At 40.1% G+C, this 23,028-nt stretch overlaps 1 protein-coding gene across 11 annotated transcripts in view; it reads left to right on the top strand.

The window, feature by feature from the left end:
• NRIP1 (nuclear receptor interacting protein 1) overlaps positions 1–23,028 on the top strand; it is a 102,098-nt gene that overhangs the window by 55,320 nt on the left and 23,750 nt on the right. For 6 of the 11 annotated variants that reach the window (XM_030020393.2, XM_030020392.2, XM_030020394.1 and 3 more), the window contains one exon: positions 22,302–22,350. The exons of 1 other annotated variant lie outside the window; for it this stretch is intronic. The gene's annotated coding sequence lies outside the window, so the exon portion shown is untranslated. Of the gene's footprint in view, positions 1–13,294; positions 13,590–21,366; positions 21,569–22,301; positions 22,351–23,028 lie in introns of those variants that run through there. 4 more of the 11 variants (XM_041124964.1, XM_030020399.2, XM_041124963.1 and 1 more) reach the window with 4 other exon arrangements.

The raw sequence follows: 23,028 nt of genomic DNA, 5'->3' as shown, positions 1-23,028 counted from the left end.
GGTGAATGACGTTGTGTGACATTTGTATGTCGTGTTAGTGGTTGTGAGAAAGTACGACTTTAGAAGTTGCTTACATTTAAAGTGCTTTATTAGATTTATTTCCTGTTTCAAACAACTGAGAAGTGGAAAGTTGTTTTCTTGATGGGTGGATTAAAGAATTTTCTACATGTTCTTTACCATTATGAAAGACTAGTAAATCCTGTTTCCATGAGGGTTGGTAAATTTTTATGAGTAATTAGTCAAGTTAATTTGAGTGTACAGTTTTTTTGTTTGTTTGGTTTTTTGTTTTTCCACACCACTGATGCTCAGGTTTCTAGAATGAATTATGTTCTTGCAGGACATCTGATTCAGTTTGTCTGCAAAAAAACCATATTGGGAAGGGGTTGTTTTAATTTTTTTTTAAGTAACAGAATACAATCCAGTAGCTTTGTTCCAAAAAGCATGTATGAATGAGCCTTCATTGTTCTTGAAATAATACTTTTTCTTATTTGCATTCCTTGATTTCACTGTCTACCAAAGGAATGGGAAGATCTTCATATTTCTAATGATGATTGATTGGTGTTTGTGAGATTTTCTTATTTTATCCCCCCCCCCCCATCAGTCATGGTCATCAATCTGCTCTTGAATTTGTGGACTCAATTTTGCAAGTTTTGTGTTTGTCCTATCATCCATCTGTCCATTCCCCCCGTCGTCCCCGTCCCCCGCCCCATGACTAACTAGTGTTGAAGCCAGTAGGTTGATTCATGTGATTAGATTTCTTCTGCTCAGGTTCAGTCACTGTTGTCTTTTTACTTACTGATCCATATGCTTGTTGTAAGGCTCAGTAAAATGGAGAGGATGATTCAATAGGCAAAATTCTTTTTCTGTATTTTTTAATTCTGAAATCTTCTGCTGATAAATGGAAAAACTGTGGATAGAAGTTTCCTGATTGTTATTAGAAATTCTAGCCCTTACCTTTCAGAAAAGTTTGTTAATAAGGCAAAAAATAACTCAGAGCTGTTACTTGTATCTGATGACAAAGAAACATCTGCTTGAAGAGCTTACAGTGACCCAGTTTAAATAGTCTGAACTGTGCTAAAACCAGTTCTACAGTATCAGGGTTTTTTCTTTCTCATTTTGAAAGAATCAAAGATAAATGTCTTGCACATTAAGGAGATGAGCTATAATAAAACATATATGGATAATATGGCAGCAGTCCAAAAGCATTAGTATGCATGCCCTGATCGAGTTGTGGTGGCAGCTAGCAGTCACTCTCAACTTACAGTTAAATGCTACTCAGTGAGCATGGCGAGCCTTCCTCGGTGAACTGTACCTGTTTTGAAAGGCAGAAACTCACCCCAGTTTAAGGTATTTGTTGCCTGGATTGGTGTGAAACCTGTTGATTTGGAGAACTAGTGCCCAGCCTCTCCAGGGAGCAACATTTGTTATGGAGGGTGTGGACTACAGATGACAATGTCTGTAGCCGGGTGGATAAACTGCGTTAGGATGGAGCATGTATGCGTTGTAACAGAGATGTGTGGGTAATATACAGTCATGCTGACAGACATGGAGCAAAATTCACATATATTAACAGGCTTGTAACAGTTACATGAGCACCGTCACTACTGCCTGATAATTTCTGCCCAGTTTTTTGATAGAGCGGAGGCTGCAGGTTCTTAGGAAACACAGCGGTGGGAAATCAGATGTGAGAGTAAATCCCCTAGCCCTTGCTGCTTCCTTCCCATATCTAATTTGCCACTGGAGAGGACAGCAAAGAGTGGGCGGCTGGCCAGATAAATTGTTACAGTGGATTGGATCTGGTCAGCAAGCTGCAGCATGGGCATTCTGGTTTGCATTACAAAAAAAAAAAAGTTTTATATGAATTTCTGACCCAGCTTGCCTTGAAAGACATGTACATTAGATGTTGATGATTGTTATGTTTAAAGACCAGGTTCTTTTTCTGTTCTTAAGTAGAAGACTTTTGGAAGATCTTAGTAGTTTCTTTTCCATGATTATCTATTTATTCCCTTTGCTTAGGGCGGGAGTAATCTTTACTGCTTCTCTGCATTATTACATGCTTCTTGCAAGTATTCAGGCTTTTGCTTTATTATCCTTTGGAGACTCTTTCACAGAGAAATGAACCTTGATGTCAGGTGGTAGTGAACATGAATATTCCAGAGCCAAATTGCTCCTGCTGTGGAAAACCTCATACATAGGAAGAGAATTAAGGGAAGGAAATTTTCCATGAGGTTCTTCCCACAGCCCTTTCTCCTCTGTTCTTTATATTCCAATGGCAAATGCAGCAGATCAGAGGAGAAGGCTGCTTCATGAGCATGGGAGATCCTTTGGCTAATGTTGGGATCCACAATGCAGAGCCATCTGTGTAGGTGCACTCTGTGGATTTGTTGGTCGTCTCTGGCTTTTGCAGGGGTACTATAAAGTTAATTTTGCTCTTGTCAGCAAATAAATTGGGTCCTTTTATTTTTTCAGTGGTCAATACTTTGTTGATTGGTGATGCTTTGTTTGATGCTTGTTAATGCTAACACACAAAAGATTGCAAGGAGGAAAGGTTTAGGGTTTTGTGTTGGTTCTCTCCCTAATATGGCTGATCCACTAACCATGAAAGTTGAAACAACCTGTAGGATGACTTCTGATGTTTATGCATACCACTATTTTATAAACGATGTAAATTATATTTAGAGTAGTAACCAAAACATTTCACCTCCTTTATCTTTTAAAGTTAGTACTCAGTTTGCTTTTTCCCAATAGTGCATGTTCTGCTTATCCGTGATTTCTTGATAGTAGTTCACTTGTACAGCAGGAAAGATGGCATAACGGAATAATGTTGTTTTTCATGATTATGGATGTTATGTACATTTCTAATAGCTCAAACCATTTTTCTGATGTTAATGAAAGTTTGGAAAGCTGAAAAAATTCCTTTTAAGTTGCTTTTTGCTTTTGAGGAAAATAATTATTCTCACAGTATTTTAATTTAGCAAATCTGTGTTTTTATGTAGATTCGTGCCCCTTGAAGAATGCGTTTTATGTCTGGCGCACAGACATATTGTTAGTCATCCTAAAATGAAAATAATTGATAAGTGACAGAGGTCTTGTAAATGTTTTGAAATCTTTGAGTGCATTTACAAAATTTGTGAAAGCTTCATATTTCTGATTCTTTAAATCAATTAGCCTGAGGGTGGTGGTGGGGACAGTTGTACTACTGGCAAAATATTAAGAATTAGACAAACTTGAATGGACTGTTTTACACTTTGAGAAACTGGAGTTACGTTTTGTAGTGTGCACTAAATACAAATTTAATGTGACTTCTGAAAAAGCAGAACAGTTTTAGTGTGCTCTGTATTTTCCAAAGCCAGTAGTTTGGTAAGATCTTCTGTAGTTTAAAAAATTGTTACGAGTATGGAGCTGTTGTGCTGTTTTATTGAGGCAATGTGTTTAGTTTGAGGGTTTGTTTACTACAAGACAAATGAGAGGCTTTGTTTCTAAAAGGGTCTGTCCAGTGTTTCTTAGAAAGGGAAGAGAATAATTCAGGGTAATTGCCTAAGAACTTTCTTTCCTTTCCCTTTTTATTATTTTTTAATTATTTTTATTATTTTTTATTTAAAAACATTACTGGTTCTGATGACTTGGTCCGTACCTAAACTTACAGCACTGGCTTTGACTAGGAATAGGATAAATCTCACCTGCTCCTACTAAAGTTTCTGTTGACTTCAATGTGAGATTTAATACATCTTCTAAGTTATACGGTAGGAAGTAGTCAAGAGGTCTAAAACTTAGAAAGGTAATAGAGATTCATAAACACTTGAGTTACTAAGGTTAGAGGAAAAAAAAAAAAGAGCCTAATATGTTGCAAACTTATATGTACACAGTAAAGTGGGAATCCCTGGCTTGAGTATAAGGCGAAGCACCTGCAATCCTAAATTAAGAATGTTGTAAAGTGAAATAAAACAGTAAGAGAATATGTGTCGTAGAGGGATTTCTGACACTCTTGCTAGCTGGAGAGGAGGTTTGAGTCTCTGTATGACCTAGGAATTAGTGTTGTTGAAGATAAAACGAACCATGTTTGGGAGAAGGAAATGCTCGTGGCAACGGAGTACCCAAATATACTTGATAACCAGGAATCACTGCTGACTACTGTTGGCTTCAGCGATTTTGTTGGACACATGGCAACAATATTACAATGTGATCCTTGCTGGAACTGTTGAAGTGTAATTAATTCTTCTGTTGGGCTTATCTGGTTGTCAGCTTCTTACTTGCCTCTCAAAATGGCCTGGGGTACCAGGATGAAGTATACATGTCTAACATAGACACACATGTGGAAATAAGGTGCGTGTATATGAAAGATGGCTGCCTGCCAGACACTTTTAGTTTTTCACTTTTTGTAACAAGCTATATTTTCTGTAATCAGTATGCTGCTTCTTGCTTTGTAATGATATCTGAGATTTCCAAAGGCAAAGAAGAGCATTTAAACAAGGGTATTTGAAGGTGAATATTGGCAATGCAACGTTTCTGTATTGATACAGAGACCCATCTATTTGTTGAAAAAAACAAAACACAATGTGTTGGGGGTTTTTTCTTCTTCCCAGGCTTGTGATATTTCTTTAGCAATCAGGTGTTCACAAAATATTAATAATAGTTAATACAACAAATCAAAAGTGTAAAATATGTGCTTGCTTTCCCCCCTTAGTCCCACATCCTTAATTATAAGAAGGAAGAAGTGATACAGAAGCCTAAGGAGGTTGGTTGGGGTGATGAAAGAAGAGGACTGGGGAATAGGGAATCTTTAACTTTATAAAACAAACTTGTGGGTTTTGGGTTTGGTTTTTTTTTTTTTATATTGCAAAGTATTGTTTAATGTAGGTGGCTTCCCACCCCCTTTTTAAGTGCAAATGTAGAAAAGCTTGTGTTTGGCAGAGCAGGGGAAGGAGCTCAAGGACCTGGTTCTATACTGGATGCCTTCAAAGGCTAAGAATGGGAGGTGTAGCTTAGACTTGGAGATTGCAGGAGTTGAAACTGATTTTTACATCATGTTTATACCTCCCAGATATGGGTGGCTGCAGAGATTGAAGGCTAAATTAGAGCCTATGGTAATAAAGGTAGCCAAGTAGAATTACTAACAGACAACTGATTAAGGCAACTTTAAAGGATGTCTTTTCACCATTTAAAGATGTTTCCAGACTTCACTTTGCTCTGAAGTGCACTTAAAAAAAAATTCTGTGCTCTGCAGACAGCCAAAAAGCTATGCTTGTGAATGTTAAAAATGACCTTGAGCAGAAGAACTCAAAGGTTGTTGGTGGCTTTGTACTAAATAAAATAAACTGGCACAGCAGTGAGAAAAACCTGCATTAAGGTTCAGGGCCCTGATTCAGCAAAACACAAACTTAAACATGGTTACGGTCCTTATTCTTCTGTGAATGCTCATGTAATTCTGGATCAGGACAGAAGTTAAATAGTAGAATAAACCATATTCATGAGTGTATGTACTATGAAGTGTTGATAATGTCCTTAGATGGGTATCTGAGATGTCTGAAGCAGGAAGTGAATGCCCCAAACTGAGTAGTGCTTTCTGTGCAAGCAGTCAGCCTCGCTTTTTTTGAGATGCACCTTGAGGAGAGGTGTCCCCAGGTTTGGAAGTTACTGCTTTTGGCAAAACATCTGCAGAAAATTGTTGCTGTGAGTGTTGGAGAGTTGTTGGGAGACCTAAATTAAATGTCTGGTTTTACTAGCAAGATGCAGAAGATGCCTGAGTATTAATTGAGATCTCAGTAGGATAAGGTTATTTCCCTTGTAACCATATAAACACTCATAATCTATTAAGACTTTTTTTCCCCCTGTGGATATGGAAAGAATAGCTATATTTGATCACTTCAATCTACATTATTCAGCACTTCTTGCCCTTAACTGTTGGTCTTAAGCAATAGTTACATACTAGCATAACTAGTGTATTGCATACTAGTATAAGAATGCTAGCTATATTAAGTAAACTTGAAACTAATACGCTAATAATAAGGCTTCTCTACCTTTGCTTCTTTACATCTAATTTCCGTGAGTTTAGTTAAGATGGGTAGAATTCATATAGACAAGTAAGTAGATGTACCTAACACTTCATAATAGTATTCATCTTCATTTTTCAGCTATGTTTTTCTTTATAACCATTCTCAGATTTATCTGTGCTAATGTTTTATCTGTTATTTCAGTACTTAATTTGTATCTGGTGATACGTTTCATGCAAGCACACTTGTTTTTACTATATTAGTGTTACTAGGATATTAGTACTATAAAGAACAATTTATCAAATTTTCCATTTAGTCGCATAAGTAGCTCCCCTTTACCTAATTTGCACTGAAAAAAAAATTGTAATTGCTTCACAGTATAGCTATCTCATCAACAGTGTAACAGAACGTAAAATAACGAGAATCATAATTTACAACTTTTGTCTCCAGAAAATACTCATGTGCGGTGCTAGACCAAGGGCTGCTTTCAATGCTGCTGGGAAGTTAGGTTAGCAATGTTGGGTGACATAGTCTCAGGACAATTTTTCACTTGTTCCTTGTTAATACCGGTACCGATGGGAGTATCTGCGTTTGCTCCCAAGAGAATGTTTTTGTCAATAGCATCTTTGCTTTGGCAGATGATGGTTTCATTTAATAATGGGGTCCAGGTGGGAAGAGAATACATTATATTAAATTCTGCCATCTTTGTCCCCTTTCTCTTTCTGCGCAGAGGTACACTGCATGCAAAATAACTGCCTTACGCTTAAAGAACGTTAACAGTGTATAGTCAGAATCAGCAGTTAGAAAATGGCAGAATTAAGGTTGCGCAGACAACCTGTACGTGGATGGGTTGTAAAATGCTCGTCCCGTCCATTATAGGGCTTGCACGCGTTTGTGCAAGCGTGCCTATGTAGGGAGCCACACAGATAGAAAACAGCCTCCCTCTCTGTGCTTGCTGGCCATGAGAAATTGTAGCCGCAAAGACCATTTTTATCAGATAGTTAGCAATGAATGACTGTCTGACTTCACAGGTGCTATGTTGTCACGATGGCTGTGTTTTGTGTATATGGGCGTGCAGGTGGCTGCTGTAGCTTTTGAGTTGTGGCTAGGTGCTGAGTAACCGCACTCGCTGCTTCTGTCTGATGTTCTTAGGACAACCTGATTTGGAAAGTTTTCGCTGGACTGTTGTGGCCCTGGAAGAAAGCTGCTAATTTGTATTTTTGGGTTTTGGCTTCTACTGTTGGCAGAGCCGCACAGTGTGTCCCATACTTGGCAGCAATGACTACCTGGCTTGGAAGCTTTTGTTGCATCTTTAAATCATCCCGCTCAGCTCAAATGTTGCAACACAAGTTCTTTGTTTTTGTTTTGGGGGTTTTCACAACACTTGATGTTTGGAAAACCCATAATATATTTTTGTTTTGTTACATGTTGGAGAAACTTAAGAAACCGCGCATGTTGCATGGTTGGCTGCGCGCACCATGAAAATACTTCTTGGTATTTTCTGCTAGGCTAACATGTAACATGTGAACTACTTAAACTGATCTCCCCTAATCCCCTTTCCTGGTAACTGGGGTAAACTGGAAAGTTTTCTAGGAAACAGTGTAGAACCCAGCACTGCAATAGTTGTGTAATATGGTAAGTGACCAAACTCTTTTTTTAATCCACAGTTGGCTGCCCATCTGGCACCCTGTCATTCAAAGGCCACAAAAAGGACACGTTTGTGCAGAAAGATCAATGAACCCACATGTGTGGATCTGCTCAACCTCCATTTGCTAGAGGCCCCGAGGTGGCGGAGGCGGCATGCGAGGTTTTGAGCCACCTCTAGCCTCCCACTGCCCTACAGCCGCGGAGGAGAGTCGGGCCGGGTCGGAAGGGCAGAGCAAGCCTTGCGACCGCTCCGAGCCGTCGCGGGGGTTGTTCTGACATCCAGGCGCTGTGGGAACGCCCTGGCCTTCTGTCCAAGTGTAACAAACGCTGTGGAAACCTTGGTAGGTCTGTGGAAAAGCACATGTATGGTGCGAGTTCCTCGTCTGCTGGTACAGAAGGCACCGTCACTGACATTACTGGAAACCAACACTTAAAATCGTTAAAGCCTTCTAACAAGGAGGGCATTTTGCGAGAAGAGCCGTGGTTGTTGGGCATGAACCCGTTGTAGTGGTAGGCGGAGGGTGGTGTTACAGCAGTTGTGACATAACTGCCAAAGCTGTGTCCTTCTAAAGTAAACTTGAATGTGTTTTGTTCCTGTCTAATAGACTATGGTACTTAAAAAATGACTGTACAAACGCAGACGAAAGGAAGCCCTGGGTGCTCAGCCAGAGAAGAATCACAACACCCTCTGCTGGTACGAGTGGCTCCTTCTTCCTCTTGTCTGCAAAGACTTACTTGCCTGGCTGGTATCCTAGAAATACTAAAAGACAGTTCTGAAGTGCAATGCTGGCTCCTCTCAATTAAGATGAGGTTATTTTAACCCATTTGTATTTTTTTTTTTTTTTCCCTGTAGAAATTTGATAGTTCAATCTGACCAGTAACACCAGAACTAAAATAGGTGCGGAGGAGGCGGTGATGGTTTTTCTCCACTTTCAGATGTGGGAATCCATGTTACTTTCTAACCAAGCATACAGAAGGCCACTCCTAGTTGGCAGACTCTTACTGAAGTTGGAGTTGGAGGTTCTGTGTGCCAATCTGTTTCTGAAGAAAGTGTCCATCCCTTCGATGTGCTGATAGTTGCATTCGAATAACGCTGCCAAATCCATTGGGTAAACTTGTGGTTTCACAGAGTGACCATGTGTTCCCAGGGCCTTTCCTAGAGGTTATCTCTGTGTGCGTGCTCAAGTTTTTAGAAAGCCTCTGTGTCACTCGTCAGATGATGAGCAGTCTAAAGCAGGCAGGCAGGCTGGGCGATTAATTTATTTAATTTTGTTTCCCCAGTGCGTAGTCATGCTCTCAAACTCTTGGTAGGCCTGTCGCATATTAATACCCTCTCCTCTACTTCCTTCTTGGCTCAGGATGACTGAGAAGGAAATCACAGGTTGAGGAGTGGACACTTCTCATAAATTTCTTCTCATAAAACATGTCTGATGCCTGCCAAAGCAACCTTCTGCGGGTTCCTGACCCTCCTCCTTCTCTTACCTGCCTTGCCCTAGGACACAACGTGTCGTGGTAGGTGCTGCCGCTTTCACTCGGAAAAATAACGGTCACCCACCCACAATATTTACGGAGGGGCTGGGACGGTGAGGCGCTGAGCACCCCTCTCTCCCCCCGGGCCTGCAGCCTGAGGAGCCAGCCTGCAGAGCACCGGGGTATGTCACGGCAGTGCTCTGACACAACCCCCAGCACCAGTTGGAAAAACGACAGTTTGAGTTGGCGGGGAGGAGAGGGACGGGGATGGCTGTGCGAAGGGCCGGCTGAGTGTTCGGTATTAACAGCAGCACCATTCCTAGTAAATGGTTGCTTACATAATTTCGTTATGAAAGAATGCTGCTGGTGGAACCGTGCTCCTCTCCGTGTCTTATTAAAGTGTCCCTTCAGCACGCCTGTGATGCACTGCCTCCTGCATGAGAAGGGTTAAGAGGAGACAACATCCTGTCAAAGACCTTGTTTTTAATTTTGCCTCTCACACTGGCACAGATCCGGCTAAGAGCAGCCCAGATTAGTTCGGAAAACCTTTGAAGAGATTTAAGATGTCCTTCAGCCAGTTTGAAGGTTTTTGTCTTGCAAATCCAGTACAAGGGCGCCTGCAGGCATCTCGACCCTTGCTGTGCTGCTGATGCAGCTCAAGGTCACACTAACCCGCCCTGTGACATTCAACAACACACACACAAAAAAAAAATTATGCGGTGAAACTGCTTCAGCATTCAGCCAACCAACAACTTCCTCAGTTCCTCACTAAAGGAAGAAGTGTGTATTTTTTTTTTCTTTCTGTCTTTTTTTTTTTTTTTTTTTTTTTTTTTTTGGCTTCGTAGATTTTTGCTGCAGGAAATAATCCAGGATTTCTGGTGTGTGTGATGACAAGGTCATTTCTTAATTAGAACACATGTAAAGAACAAAGCTAAATGGCTTCAAAACAGCTTTGTAGTTGATGGAGAGGATTTAAATTATTTAAAGAGATAGTCACCCAAGTATGATGGAAACTGAATTCTAAACACATTAACTCTTTCAGTACTCTACGGTTTCCATATGCTACTCAAAAGAAAATGTCAAACTTGATGAGCGTTATTGCAACTGCTGTTAAATGAACATTTTTACATTATTTATAGTTAGGGTTGTATTATGCTTTCTCTTATCAGAGTTATGAAAGCAAGATTTTTTTTTTTTTTTTTTTTTGAGTGAAATATTCCACGCTGGCTAGAGATCAAGAGATAGCCATAGGAAATTGCTTCTTGGACATCAGTGACTTAATTTCTACCACATTGTGTATTTTGGTGAATGTATTAGCATAAATATACGTGGGTGTGTGATTACATGTATAAATTACAGTGCAAGTATACAGGTATTATTTCATATCTGCTGCTGGGAGAAATCTGGACTACTGTCCTCAGTACTCAACACGGTTGCAAGGCGTAAGGATATAAAGAAGGTGGATTTGAGATTAGGGAATAGGGAATGAAAGGAGAGAATTGACAAGGTAAATGGCAACTTCGCTTAGTTTGAAATTACCGTGAGCTGGCTGGAAAGACTAACTATAGGAGACACCTTGGAATTTGAATTTTGTTTCTTTGACTCAAAGCACCTAAACATAAGACATTGGTACAGCTGTCTTAACCATGGTTTGGAGTGGTTGTATGTTAATTATCCATCCTTTTAATCTTATCCTCCTATTTTTTTTTTCCTTGTTCAGTTTTCTAGACTCCTTGTTCTGTAAATGCCTGGGGACTGGTAAGACGACCACCCTTCTGTGGTGGTTGCCTTGGGGGTGTGCAGGCCGAGGCGCCCGTGGGCAGCACTCACCCGTGAGCTGCTGGACCCGCTGCACTGGAGAGGAGCTGGAGCTGGAGCCGGAGCCAGATTTACTGTGGTCTGTAGGACCTGCCTTTTGGTACCAGCACACAGTAACTTCCCAGGCTGACTGCTTAAGAGAACAGTGAGGGCGAAAAAACATTTGGAAATTGTTCACCAAGGGGGGAAAAAAGGCAAAACCAGCATTGAATAGAAACTTTGCTGCCAAATTCAGGGCTATATGTATGCTTAGAGATGCCACTGCATGATGCATCAGAGAACTGAAATGTGGAGAAGTAAGTCTTCCCCCTGTAGTCAAAAGTCTAGCACTTAACTCATATTTAAGTGTTTGAAGTGTAAGTGACATAAAATTTACAGAGAGTTTATGGCTTGTTGTTGTTTTGTTTGTTTTTTTCTGGGGTAAACCTTGTTCCGCTGGAACACGAGGCACAGCACATGTCAAATGTCAGGCTGAAATGAAGTATGCTTACTAGAGAGAGATTGTGCTGGCTCTGAGGACCTCCTTGTGAGAAAGGAGGAAGCTGCATTTGCCAGGATAAAGAGGGAAGATCAGGCGCTACAACTTCTTTCCTCTTTGGGTTGCTTTTTTTCCTTTCCCTGCACTATCTGGCTGAGACAAGGCTTGCGAAAAGAAAACGAGGGAGGAAAACAGGCTCCACACAAGGAGGATGGATAGGACAAAACTAATGTGCTCTGTGAAATCTGTACATTCCTGCCCTTGCCTGGGGTGTGCCGTGCCCTTAATATTATGGGAGACCTAAGCTCACCTGCTAGTAATTTCTAATTTACTGTCCTAATTCATCGATTTGTTATCACTAATTGTACTTCATTTACTTCTGTGTAGTTTCCAGTACCTAAAGGGTTGAAAGGTTGCTGTAATTGGCACCCGCAGCTGCTCTTTCTTTTGACAGGGGATAATTTTGCAGCCTATGCTTTGTGTGACAGCTGCCTAATTGGGCATTCTCCCCTTGTAGCAAGCCTGCCTCCTCCAGCCTCCCTGCTGACAAATGGTGGTGGATTATAGATGAGGACACGCTGACCCGTTCGACCTTGCTGAGACAGCGGGGAGGGGCCTCCTGCTACTTGAGGGAAGCTTTGGGTCATTTAAAGGACAAGGTCATGAGCCAGGTGGGGAAATGACATGATATCACATGACAATAGCCCGATGACACGGTCAGTATGTCAAGGACAAACTCATCAGTATTGATTAATGCTGCTTTTGCCTGGTGTCTCTGCGAAGCCACGGATATTTCAAAAATTTTGCTAATTTATTCTAGGTAAAGTGCCAAACACTATTCTCAGGGTTGTTTTGGGGAGTGTTTGTACAGTGTTTTCTTCTCAATACTGATCACGTGCAAAAGCAGTGTTGTTGAAACCCTGCCGATGATCATTTATAGGGTTCATCTCAATGTTTTTGGCAGAATGTGCCTCTGCATGTACTGTAAGGAAAATGCCAGGAAGGATGCATGACAGGGCAGAACTTGAGGGGGAAAAAAATCCCTGATTTTAGATTCCAGTATTGCACTTTTCACTCCTAGTGGAAATGCACGTGTATGAACCTTTATGAAAACACATGTGTCCGCATATGTATGGCTGACTAGAATGTGGGAGAAGCGTGTGAATAAAAAGAACCAAAGAGAAAAGTTAAATATAAATTGAACAGTTAAAGAAAAAGTCTTGTATTAGCTCAAGGGTGATACAGTTAAGATAATGCCTTGCCTATTTTAAGAACTAGTACAGTATCCAGCTATGCCAGGCAATAAAAACCTGCTAAGTGGGTTTTCGAGAATGTTGTGAATACAAGTGACAATATTTTGAGAGCATCTTCATGTTGCATTTCTATGCTAATAAACTTCAAGGTAAATGAACAGCTTGTTTGACATTTGCTATGTTAGACAATAATAAAATGCTTTCTTCTGGAGTAATTAGACTTGATAGATTGATTATGTTAAGAGGTAAAGATAAATACAATCAAAAAGAAAAACTCTCTCAAAGGTAGTGGTTGCCTGGTTTTGAACTTTTAACGCTATTGTTCTGTTTTAGCCGATGCCTAATGGTGCATCTGGCACACATGGCGTGTGTGCACACGCATGCACGCGTGTGTAGACACGCACGGCATGCTCTGAGTTTTTGAAACAGCCTGTGAAGCTGGGAGAGGAGTGTTCACCCAGGAGCACAGTTCTCGTTTCTGTGAGATCTGATTTGTTGTTGGAAGCTGTTGTGTCTGAACCTCGTCAGTTCACCAGGATGTAATTTTACTCCCCCGAGGTAAAAAGCCGTCAGTGGTAAAGTGTGATAAATTAGTTCACTCAAGTAGATGCGCGTGCGTGTGCGTATGTGTGTATGTGTTTAATTCTGACCTTGCTGTGCATGTGTTTAGCTGCTCTCAGTGCCCGAGTCAAGCCTGGTGGAGGTTTAATCCTGTGCCCTTGTACACGTATACTTGATTAGTAGTTGTGGTTATCTCAGCAGAAGACATTCTGCCCTCCTCCTTGTATTGGTCGGGACCCGGGCATTGGGGAGTCAAGTCGAAGGAGAAAGAAAAGAGATTTTGCATTAGTATTCTATGAAAGCCTTACTGTCTGCAGAACAAATTGATTGCTACAGTGTACCTGTGCTTGGCACCACTGCTGTGAAAGAAAGGTATGGTTGTAATCTGTTTTATTGTATTACATATTGTGACACTCCAGGAATGTTTAACATTCGGCTCTTCTATGGCACATGCTAGAAGTCTAAGTAAAGAAAAATACGTGAATGAATGAAAAGTATGTGAGGCTGTTGTTATCGGTAGCTTTGTTTACTACAACGAACTAAGTAGCCCCTGCTAATGAGACAAATTTATTTTATGTGCCAATGGCAACGTAAGGAGATGGATAACTGAATTCTCTGTATTATATTCGGTTACTCGCATCTGCCTCAGTAGTTGCGACGTACCTACACAGATAAAATCCTAATTAACCTTTAAAGGGGGTTTTGGTTTAGCTTTAAAATGTGAAATATACTTCAACATGGATGTGTTTGCCTCTTTAAATGAAAACGTGGGGATTTTTTCTAGTTTTTAATCTGCTGCACTGGTCCTACATGGGGGTGGTGGTATGTGAGTGGAGGTATAAAAATATGAAAATCTTAGATGTGCCGCTATGATAAACAGAACAAGAACAAAGCTGAGGAGAAGTCTTACAGGATTTGAGCCTTCATCTTTCCCCCTCACCCCCCCCCCCCCCCCCCCCCCCCCCCCCCCCCCCCCCCCCAAATAACATGTAAACATGCACCCATATTTTAATGAGAAAACTAGTGCTCTTTATTTCCTTAACTCAGTTGCAGACTTTACACAGTTGATTCTCTGGTTTTATAGACGCTCAGCTGATGTCAGTTGTGTGTTTGCTGGGAAGTATGAAGCACTCCATTAATAAAATTCAGGCTGTTTCACAGAGAGCTGTGCTTAGTGCTTCGGTCTTGGCATTACGGAAGTTGTGTTGGTGATTATTTGGATGTTTGCTTGTGGTCACTCCAGAACATCTGAACTATCTGCTCTTGTCATGCAGACATTCCTGACTAATTAAGTTTAGGACAGGTGGCAGACTCCTCCTGGGCATTTAAATCTGCATGTAAACCTAATCTAATAACTTGATGAGAAAATGAAAATCCATCTTTCCTGGTGTGTTATCACCATGCATAAGCCACAGATGTATTTGTGAAATCCTCTCTCTACTCTTTGTCCTGGTACATGACAAGTAAATGAGTTGCTTTAAGGAAATGAGGGACTTGGAAAACACGGTATGCTGAGGAGCAGTCATGCACTATAATAGTTACTTCTGTCATATGGCCTTGCCGACTTAAGATTAACACTTTATAGATGTGCAGTATATTTATATGAGTGTACCCTTGAGCTTACGTTTTTATACCTGCAAAGAGTGTGAATACAGCCTTATGCATGCAAGTCGTTCATCTTCAAGATCCTTTGACAGCTAAGAAAATTTGAAGAACCCTGGATAGGGAAGCTCTGTGATGTGATTGTTTGTACTCAAATAATGACAACTTTAATTACAACTAATTAGTCAAAACTTATTTATTCAAAGCAAATATTCTGTGAGTGAGCTATTCTTCCCCCTGGATTTTTTTGGAAGTCTAAACACATGTTGTAGTGATAGCAAAAGTCAGTAAAAACAGTTGCACCATTTACACAGCAGATCGCAAGATTAAGGTACTTGACCATATGTAACAAGATTTTGGAAGTTAATTGCAGTAATACTGCAGAAATGGTTCAATCTTACCTTAAATTCCAAATTGACTTTTTTGTAGATTTTAACTAGTTAGTGGCAGGCGGTTCAGTTCTGAAGAAGGTGTTAGGTAAATATGGGGCAATTCTGCATTTCAATGCAATTAATTTTTGTTCATAAATAATTCAACCTATGACTTTAAATAAATGATTAGTGGAAAAGAAAATGACATGTGATTAAATCCAAGTCCTTGAAAACATTTTACCAGTCAAGATTACTGTGACTGCTTTGAGACTTTTTCTAATTCCTCTGTTGAGTAGAGCCAGTTCTGGGAGTTGTGGGGTTTTTGTTTTGTTTTGGTGGTTTTTTAAAATCAATTATTAGTGTATTGATAGAGATATGAGGTAGATTTGTTAGATCACAGTTAAAAGAGGACTGATGAGTATGTGGTTTTTCTCAATTTTCCTAGGGCCATGGAATATATCAGCTTGGGTAGCATGTGATTTTCCTGGATTTTTTTAAATGGAAAATAGAAGGATGTTTGCATAATTAAAACTTTTACTGCCAACTTTACTGAATGAACATGCCTGGTAACACTAAAATCTTGATGAGAATTTTGGAATACAACTTGGCCTGGCACAGACTGCTATATTTGAGGGGGTGGGATGGGTGGGTAGAACTCAAACAAGAAAACCAAAAAACACCAACCAAATAAAATTAATCAGATTTTAAACAATATTCTTACTTTACATTGGAGGCATGCAGTTTATTCCAGCGTTGATTAGCTGTGTAACACCGCCTTTCCTCTGGAAATATTTAATCAAGTTTTAAGTAAGAGTTGGTGCTTGAGTGTATCATCAATGTAGGCCGATTTTAGAGGCAAATTCCAGTTTAGGTGTGTTTTTGAAAGGTAGCTGTGCCCTGCTTGAGATTGTGAAATGCCTGTTCCCCATCTCCACCCCCTTTCCTTCTGTTTTCGCGTTTTACCATAGTAAAGAAAAGAGGAAGTTGAGGTGTTGCATAACTTCTCTAAGTAAATAGATTTTCTGTGCAGATACTGAAGGCAGCCTTAACTCAACCAGTGCTGTAGCTACCAGATTCCTGCTAATGCTAAAGGCAGTTGTGTAATTAATGGCCTTGTGCACTGAACTGAGACTGCTGCAAAACCTCTGGAGGGAATTATTTTATCTATTGTGTTGGTTAACTTCCCCTGAAAATTAAAAGTGTTGCTGATGCTCCGTTGGGGTGATGGGTGAGGATTTCACAAGGCCTGATGAAATAAGCTCTGGCATCTTTTTCCTGACCACCGGACAAAGCATCTGCAGAAGCAGAGTTGGATTGAATGATTGAAATTGAGCTGTTAAGAAAATTGTGATCAGTCTTACTTGAGGGGGTGAGTGTGGTAAGATAAGAAAGTAGAATGCTGCACTTAGAAGTTTTGTGTGTTTTTAAGATGTTCTCATTGTAAAATCACAGAAAGAATTGGGACCTGGTTTTGGTACTAGCATGGTTGCCTTTTGCAATGATGGTAAATGATTTAGAGTAGACAATATTATTAATCTTCTTTATCTAATCTATTCTCCTGAAGCCATATGAAAAACCTGAGGATTGTTAAAAGTTCCAAATGCCTTTTTTTGTTTGCATCTCTGCTTCTGCAACATCAGCCGTAGGTGGCACTGACTATTAGCAGTTATAAGGTTTGGGATACTTCCCGTCCTCCCAAATTTACATGTTTTGTAAAGCCAGTGGCAGCCACTTAATCTATTTTCTCTCACTCTGGCAAAGAGCACATGTGGCAGGTATCTGCAGGTTCTACAAAGGAGTAAGTATAGGAACTAAGTTTAGTGGATTTGGTCAGTTTGGAAGCTTCCATCTTCTGAAGCTGAAATTTGAGTTTGTGAGAACTCATCAGGAAAAATGTTAGTATTGATTGTTATGGGATGAATATTCTTCCTCTGCTTTTTGGCTCTTGTTTAAATGGGAGGCAAACTTGTTTCTGCAGGCTTAATTCTAGTTACTGGTGTGACTTGCAGAGGATGCTCAGTCAGGCTTGGTGTAATTCAGGGTTCCAGAGCCTGGGCACCACGGAGCAGTTCAGCACACACAAAAGCTGCCTGTCTGGATTCACTTGCTACTGCAGCTTTGTCACCTTTCCTTCATAGGTCTGCTTCTAGTGTGGACTGCTGGAGTTTTTTTTATACACTGGTGTACATATGGATGAACGCACACTGTTCTAGTCCATCCAAGCAATCCAATGCTGTGAATGTATTGCAGGTGAATTAGACTGGTAAAAAGCAGGTTTTGACAGCTTTCTAAAGCAAGGAAATAAAAATGGACCTGTTTGGGAAGGAACTGCTTAGATACATGTATACGTGCTTATACATAGTTGACTATGAAAGATCCTTGCTTCAGGAGCCAAAGGACTTATTGTTCTTGGTTATGAAAGAGACTGAAAGTGGGTGGTGGATCAGAAGAGCCACTGCTGCAAAACTCTATTTGCTGCTGCTGTGCAGTGGTCCTTCCAGCTCCGATCAACTAAATAGCGCTTGCCCAGCTCATTAGGACTGTTTCAGCATGTCAGACCTCTGAGAAATAGGAAAAGTTGGTGGAATTATGTTTTTGATCCTAATGCCATCATTCATCTTTTCAGTTCAGTACTGACACAGTTGTTTTCTTGGAGAGAACGTCGTTTCAGCAGGTATAGTGGAAAATCTGTATTGACTGTACTTGACTGGTGCACATCTACCCCTAAGGGTGATGGCAGTGCTGGTAATTTTTCTTATTTTGGAAGGTAAAGGCATTTACTGTGGTGTTCAAGTCCTATTCCTTTAGTAATCCCCGTTGTTTCCTCAAGCTTAGTGTACTCAATTTTTGTTTTATTTCACCAGTAGAAGAAGAAAAACCACCCACAAACTGTAGAGACAGAATATCTTGGAATTAAAGGGCAAACCTGAGATTTAGAAAATCTGCCGTCTTTTGCTATGGATATGGACTTCATGTGACTGTGGGCAAGTTGCTTAATCTTCCCCTGTGCTCACTGTTCCTCATGTATAAAGTGGGAATATTCTAAATGACTGCTGTGGTATGTTCATTGATGTTGTAAAGTGTTCCGTTTTGTTCAAAGACGGAATAACTTCTTTCTTGGAATTTTGACAGTGCCCAGTAGCCTCCAACATGGTTTAGACCCGCACAGTGCACGTAATGAGAGGTCGTGGTGAACAATGAAGGAGTGAAATTACTATGATCAGTCTCTAAAGAGCAGCAGCCACCTAACATCACATATTTAGATGTCAGACTGAAATAGGTCTTTGGTAACTGAAATACCTCTTACTTGTCACTAGTTTGTTTGTGGGTGGGTTTTTTTTACGACCTCACGTTATGTATAAGTAATATGAAATTGAATTCTGTAGCTCATTCGAGTCTGAAATAGTTTGGGATTTTTTTTTCCAGATTCATATAGTGGATGGATAATCTGTGAAAATCCCTTCTATAGTTGGGAATGTTGCCTACTGTCTGTAGCTTGGTGGGGACTACATCAAGTTTTTTTAATTAGGGAGTTTTTAAATGATGGCTGTATGTTGCATCGAAGAAAAACAGGATGCTTGGTCAACTTCAGACACTTTCTTCTTCTAAGCTTTTCTACCTGTGACTGTCATTTAAAAAAAAAAAAAAAATTTCATGGAAGGGTAGTTCACATGCATGTTTTGTGTAATGTGCAAGTGTGGACTCTTGCACATAGTTACAGCTGACAGAATACAGGCAATGGAGGAAAAAGTCTCTTATCAACAGTTCCCTGCTCTTAAGAGCATTTCTTCTGTTCTCCACGATTTATGAGGTCACTATGTCAAAGGTTTTTGTAGCATTCAGCTAGTTGTGATGGAGTGCAAACCAATTTAAAATTAAAAATGGCTGGATGAGCTTTACTATGCAAAAATTAAACTTCTAATCAAATTTGCCAATCAACCAAAGAGAAGTGTTTAACAAGAGAGGTTTTAGTGGCAGTACCTAGAGCGGCAAAGATTTTGCTTATATAACCCTATCAAATAGCCTGGGTTTTTTGGATGTGCATTAGGAAGACTGTTGTAAATACTATTACTTTTCTTGGGATTGGTATCTGTGAGGAACATGGATCATGCTTGCTCTTGGAAAATACCAATTTGCATTGAAGTAAGGTAATTAAAGGTGAATACAAGAATTCATGGAAGACTTGAGAAGGGTGCTTTCAGTAACATGTTATGTTCAGATGTATTAGCAAAAAGAAGGCTGTTGTTATTCTGTGTTCTTTAGTCATTCATGGCTTACCAGGTAGCTGATAAAAATAATTTACATTCAGTGCACACTTTGCTTCTCATATGTAGAAGTGAATTACAAGAATAGTTTAGTCTATTAATTTTCATTTTGGAATGTAAGCCCCCCATGCCCCAATATAAGTGGAGCTTTTGGTCTGAATGGTGATGGATAGGGAGTTACTTACTGATTTTTCTCCTTACCTCCCTCCTGTCCCTTTCTCAAAAACAGATCATAGAGTCAAGATGTTTTAGATCTTCCAATCCTCCCTCTTGTTCCATTGGTCAAGATCACAATAAAAATGATGTAACCCCTGAAGATTTTGACTTCCCATCCATATGCATTGTAGCATGATGTTTATTGTAGTTCAGTGGAAATACTTCCTACAATGGTGGAGAAATACAGCTGTTTAAGGAACCATGCTACCTAGAATTTCACCTCTTGCTTTATATTTTAATGAAGCAGGTTGCATGTGTCCTTTTACAGCGTGCAGCATCCTACATCATCTTGTTTCTGCTCTTCTTTTTCTTACTCTTTGGGACTTCATACTTGTGAGGCAGTGTCCCAGGCAGCTTGGATAGCCTCACTGCCTTCACTTGCCATTGATGCTTTTCTTTCTTATACCTACTTTTTCCCTACAACCCTTTCTTTCTGCTTAGTTATCCCTGTATCTTGTCTTAGTTTGTAAGCACTTTGGGGTTGTAGTCTGAATTTACGGGAATATAAAATGGTTTACAGTAGTAATTATGCCATGCAGTGTTTCCCAGCAAATGTCAAGCGCAGACAGACTTGCTCTCGTAAACCTGGCAGAATATAAAGGCGGCAAGTGGAATTTGCATCCCAGTAGGTTATTCTTGGTAAGCCAAACTGTTCACCTTCAGAAGTGCTACAAGCAAGCTCTGGGTTATGTGATTTAGTAGAGAGATACCAAAGGGACTTTGGAAGGAAGGGTTAAATTTTATTTGCAATAAAACTGAAATCAGAGGTAGACCCAGTAAATCAAGTCTCTTTGATTTGAGGAGTGGAGGAGAAATTATGTTCAAAACCGTGGAGAACTTGCAGAATTAAGTCTGCTATTTGCGCTGAGAATGTTATTTCATTAAGGCAGCTGAGACACAGAAAGCTTCCTTTGTTTCATTGAAAGAGGTCTGGGTTTATGTTTAACCAGTCCTTGGGACAGGTAGTTTTTCTGCCTTCACCTTCCTCCTCTAAAGTTTCCTTGTTCGCGGCATCTTTGGCACCACTTGCTGTCATGATTAAGAATAAATAAATAAACGTTGTTGCACTGAAAATAAGTTTTCCTAGGAGCAGTATTTCCTTTCCTTTTCTGATCTTACTTCCATCTTTGCACTCTGAAGTGAAAACAGATTGCATCAAGGTAGGGATACTGTTGTCGTACCAACCCCGGGAAGGAAAAGAGCTTTCACTAGATCTTTAATAGCAGCAGCTGAAGAGATGGGGAGCCCTTTCATGCTATATTTTAACCCTTGTGCATTATATTTCGGTCCTTCTGTACCCTTTTGTCCATATCATTAATCTTTGTGTTCTGTTGATCTTCTAGTGTGTACCACTCTCCTTCCCCTCCAATCATATGCAGTAAAAGAAAGGTATCAGGTGAAAACTGTAACAGTAACATGCATTGTTGTACTGCAAAAACAATAAATGCAGTTTTTCTTTTGTAAGAGGAAGGGAAAACATACTTATCCTGGAGGCCACAATTGCTCTAGAGCTTCATTTAATTGTTGTCCAGCTGAACTAGTATTGTGTTTGTACTCAGCATCTCACAGGTGCAGATGTATTTATTTTAAACTTCGTATATACTGTGGTGAGGGAAAGGGAACAAACTGCAGTGTGAATCTGTGAGGAAAGGCAAGCAACATACATCATTTGTGTTTTGGCTTGTGGTTTTGCAGGAGGTATTTTGGTGGATTTGGATGAATTTTTGCTATGGTGATTTACTGTTGGAGGAGAGGAAGAAATAGCCTCCAGAGTGTAGATGATCTTCGCCTGGGGAGCAGTGCAGAAGCATAATGGAATTTCCTGTGTGAGAGGTGCCTGAGTATTACAGTGAAAATGAGTGTTTGTGGAAACAAAAGGGTAAGGAAGAAGGACACAGTAAGTGGTTAGGCTATGTGGGTAGAAATGAAAGAGTTATTAATGTCTGTAGAACTCGGATGAGAAATTTTAAACTTAATCTAGAGCAAGAGAAAAGCAGTTGAAAACCTGAAGTAAAGGGTTATATGGTCAGAGTGTCCTGAGGGGAAGGATTACAATAACAGCTGTGGTTTGTGTAGTGTGGAAGGGTTGTTGGATGTTGGTAATGTTACATAAGTGTGGGTTGTAGAAGTAGGGAGCTGAGAGAAGACTAAATGAGAGTATAAGGATTATAGCAGGAGAAGGTGAGTAAGGTGTTAGAAAAGCAGAATGCAATGTCAGGGGTGTGTTATGTAGTTCATTTTTTGTTGTTTTTTTTAGTCATCATGGGTAAATTGATAGCAGGAGTGTCAGAATAAAGATAATCTCCTGATGGGAATTTTTTGGACAAAGCAGATAGGTCTCCTTGCCCAGCTAATACTATCCCCTATCTCCTGGCATATTACCTTTACCAGCTTGCTCAGCTCAGTTTCACTGGCCAAGCTGTGATGCTGTCACAAACTGACCACAAGTATAACCAGCTTCAGGGGAAAACTCTATTTTAGTCTGTTGATACCTTGTTAAGAAGTAAGATGGACTCCCTTTCATAAGCCAATCCTGAATCAACAGAATGACTTTCCTGTTACAGTAGAAATAAAATTGTTTTCCACCATAAGTTTCTGCATCCTGATTATAATGTATTTGTTTTTGGCAGGGTGGAGTGAAAAGCAGATTCACAAAGATCCAGCACTGACACTTGAAAGGTATGAGTTTCTGCCCCTGAACTTGGGAAGAAGTCTATTAACCTGTATTTTTTTCTCATCCCAGGCATGGAGTGGTAACTTCATCTAATTCACGCTAGCTTTGGTCCTTAACCTTCTTAAGAATTGTGAGACAGAGGGTGGTTTATTTCACATCGCCAGATCGTCTTTGATCTCTTTCTGCTGAGAATGCTAACTAGGGTGCCAAGGTAACAATCTGCTAAAAGTTTCCTGGGAAGCTGGAGACATGATCACCTGCCCACCAGAACTTCTGGCCTTTTCTCAACAAATGGATTTTAAATTGTATGTTTTTAGAGCATAAAGTCTCTTAGAAAGGAGTGGGGTTTGTTTTTTGGTTTGGTTGTTTTTTCCTCTGGTCTGTCTTTGTTGCCCTGTTTCGCTTGTACCTCCCTGTCCAGTGTGATTCACTTCTGCATTAATTTGGTATTTGTGAGTCATCTTATGGTTCTGTAGGATTCTGCAGGGATGTATGAGCCTGAACTGCTGTTGAATGAAATCACATTAATGTAGTCTTGAGTGAAGTTATTGTGGTATCATTCACTTATGAAATTTAGCAACAGGGGTTGAATGAAAACCTTCTTTAGTTTTATGACAGGATTCTTAAAAAGACTCTAAAAAAGAGAAGAAATGAAAAAAAGTGTAGTAAGAGTACAGGCAGTC

Source organism: Aquila chrysaetos, chromosome 7 (assembly GCF_900496995.4).
Source record: "Aquila chrysaetos chrysaetos chromosome 7, bAquChr1.4, whole genome shotgun sequence".
NCBI classification, from domain to species: domain Eukaryota; kingdom Metazoa; phylum Chordata; class Aves; order Accipitriformes; family Accipitridae; genus Aquila; species Aquila chrysaetos.
This window is presented reverse-complemented; position numbering and strand designations above follow the sequence as displayed.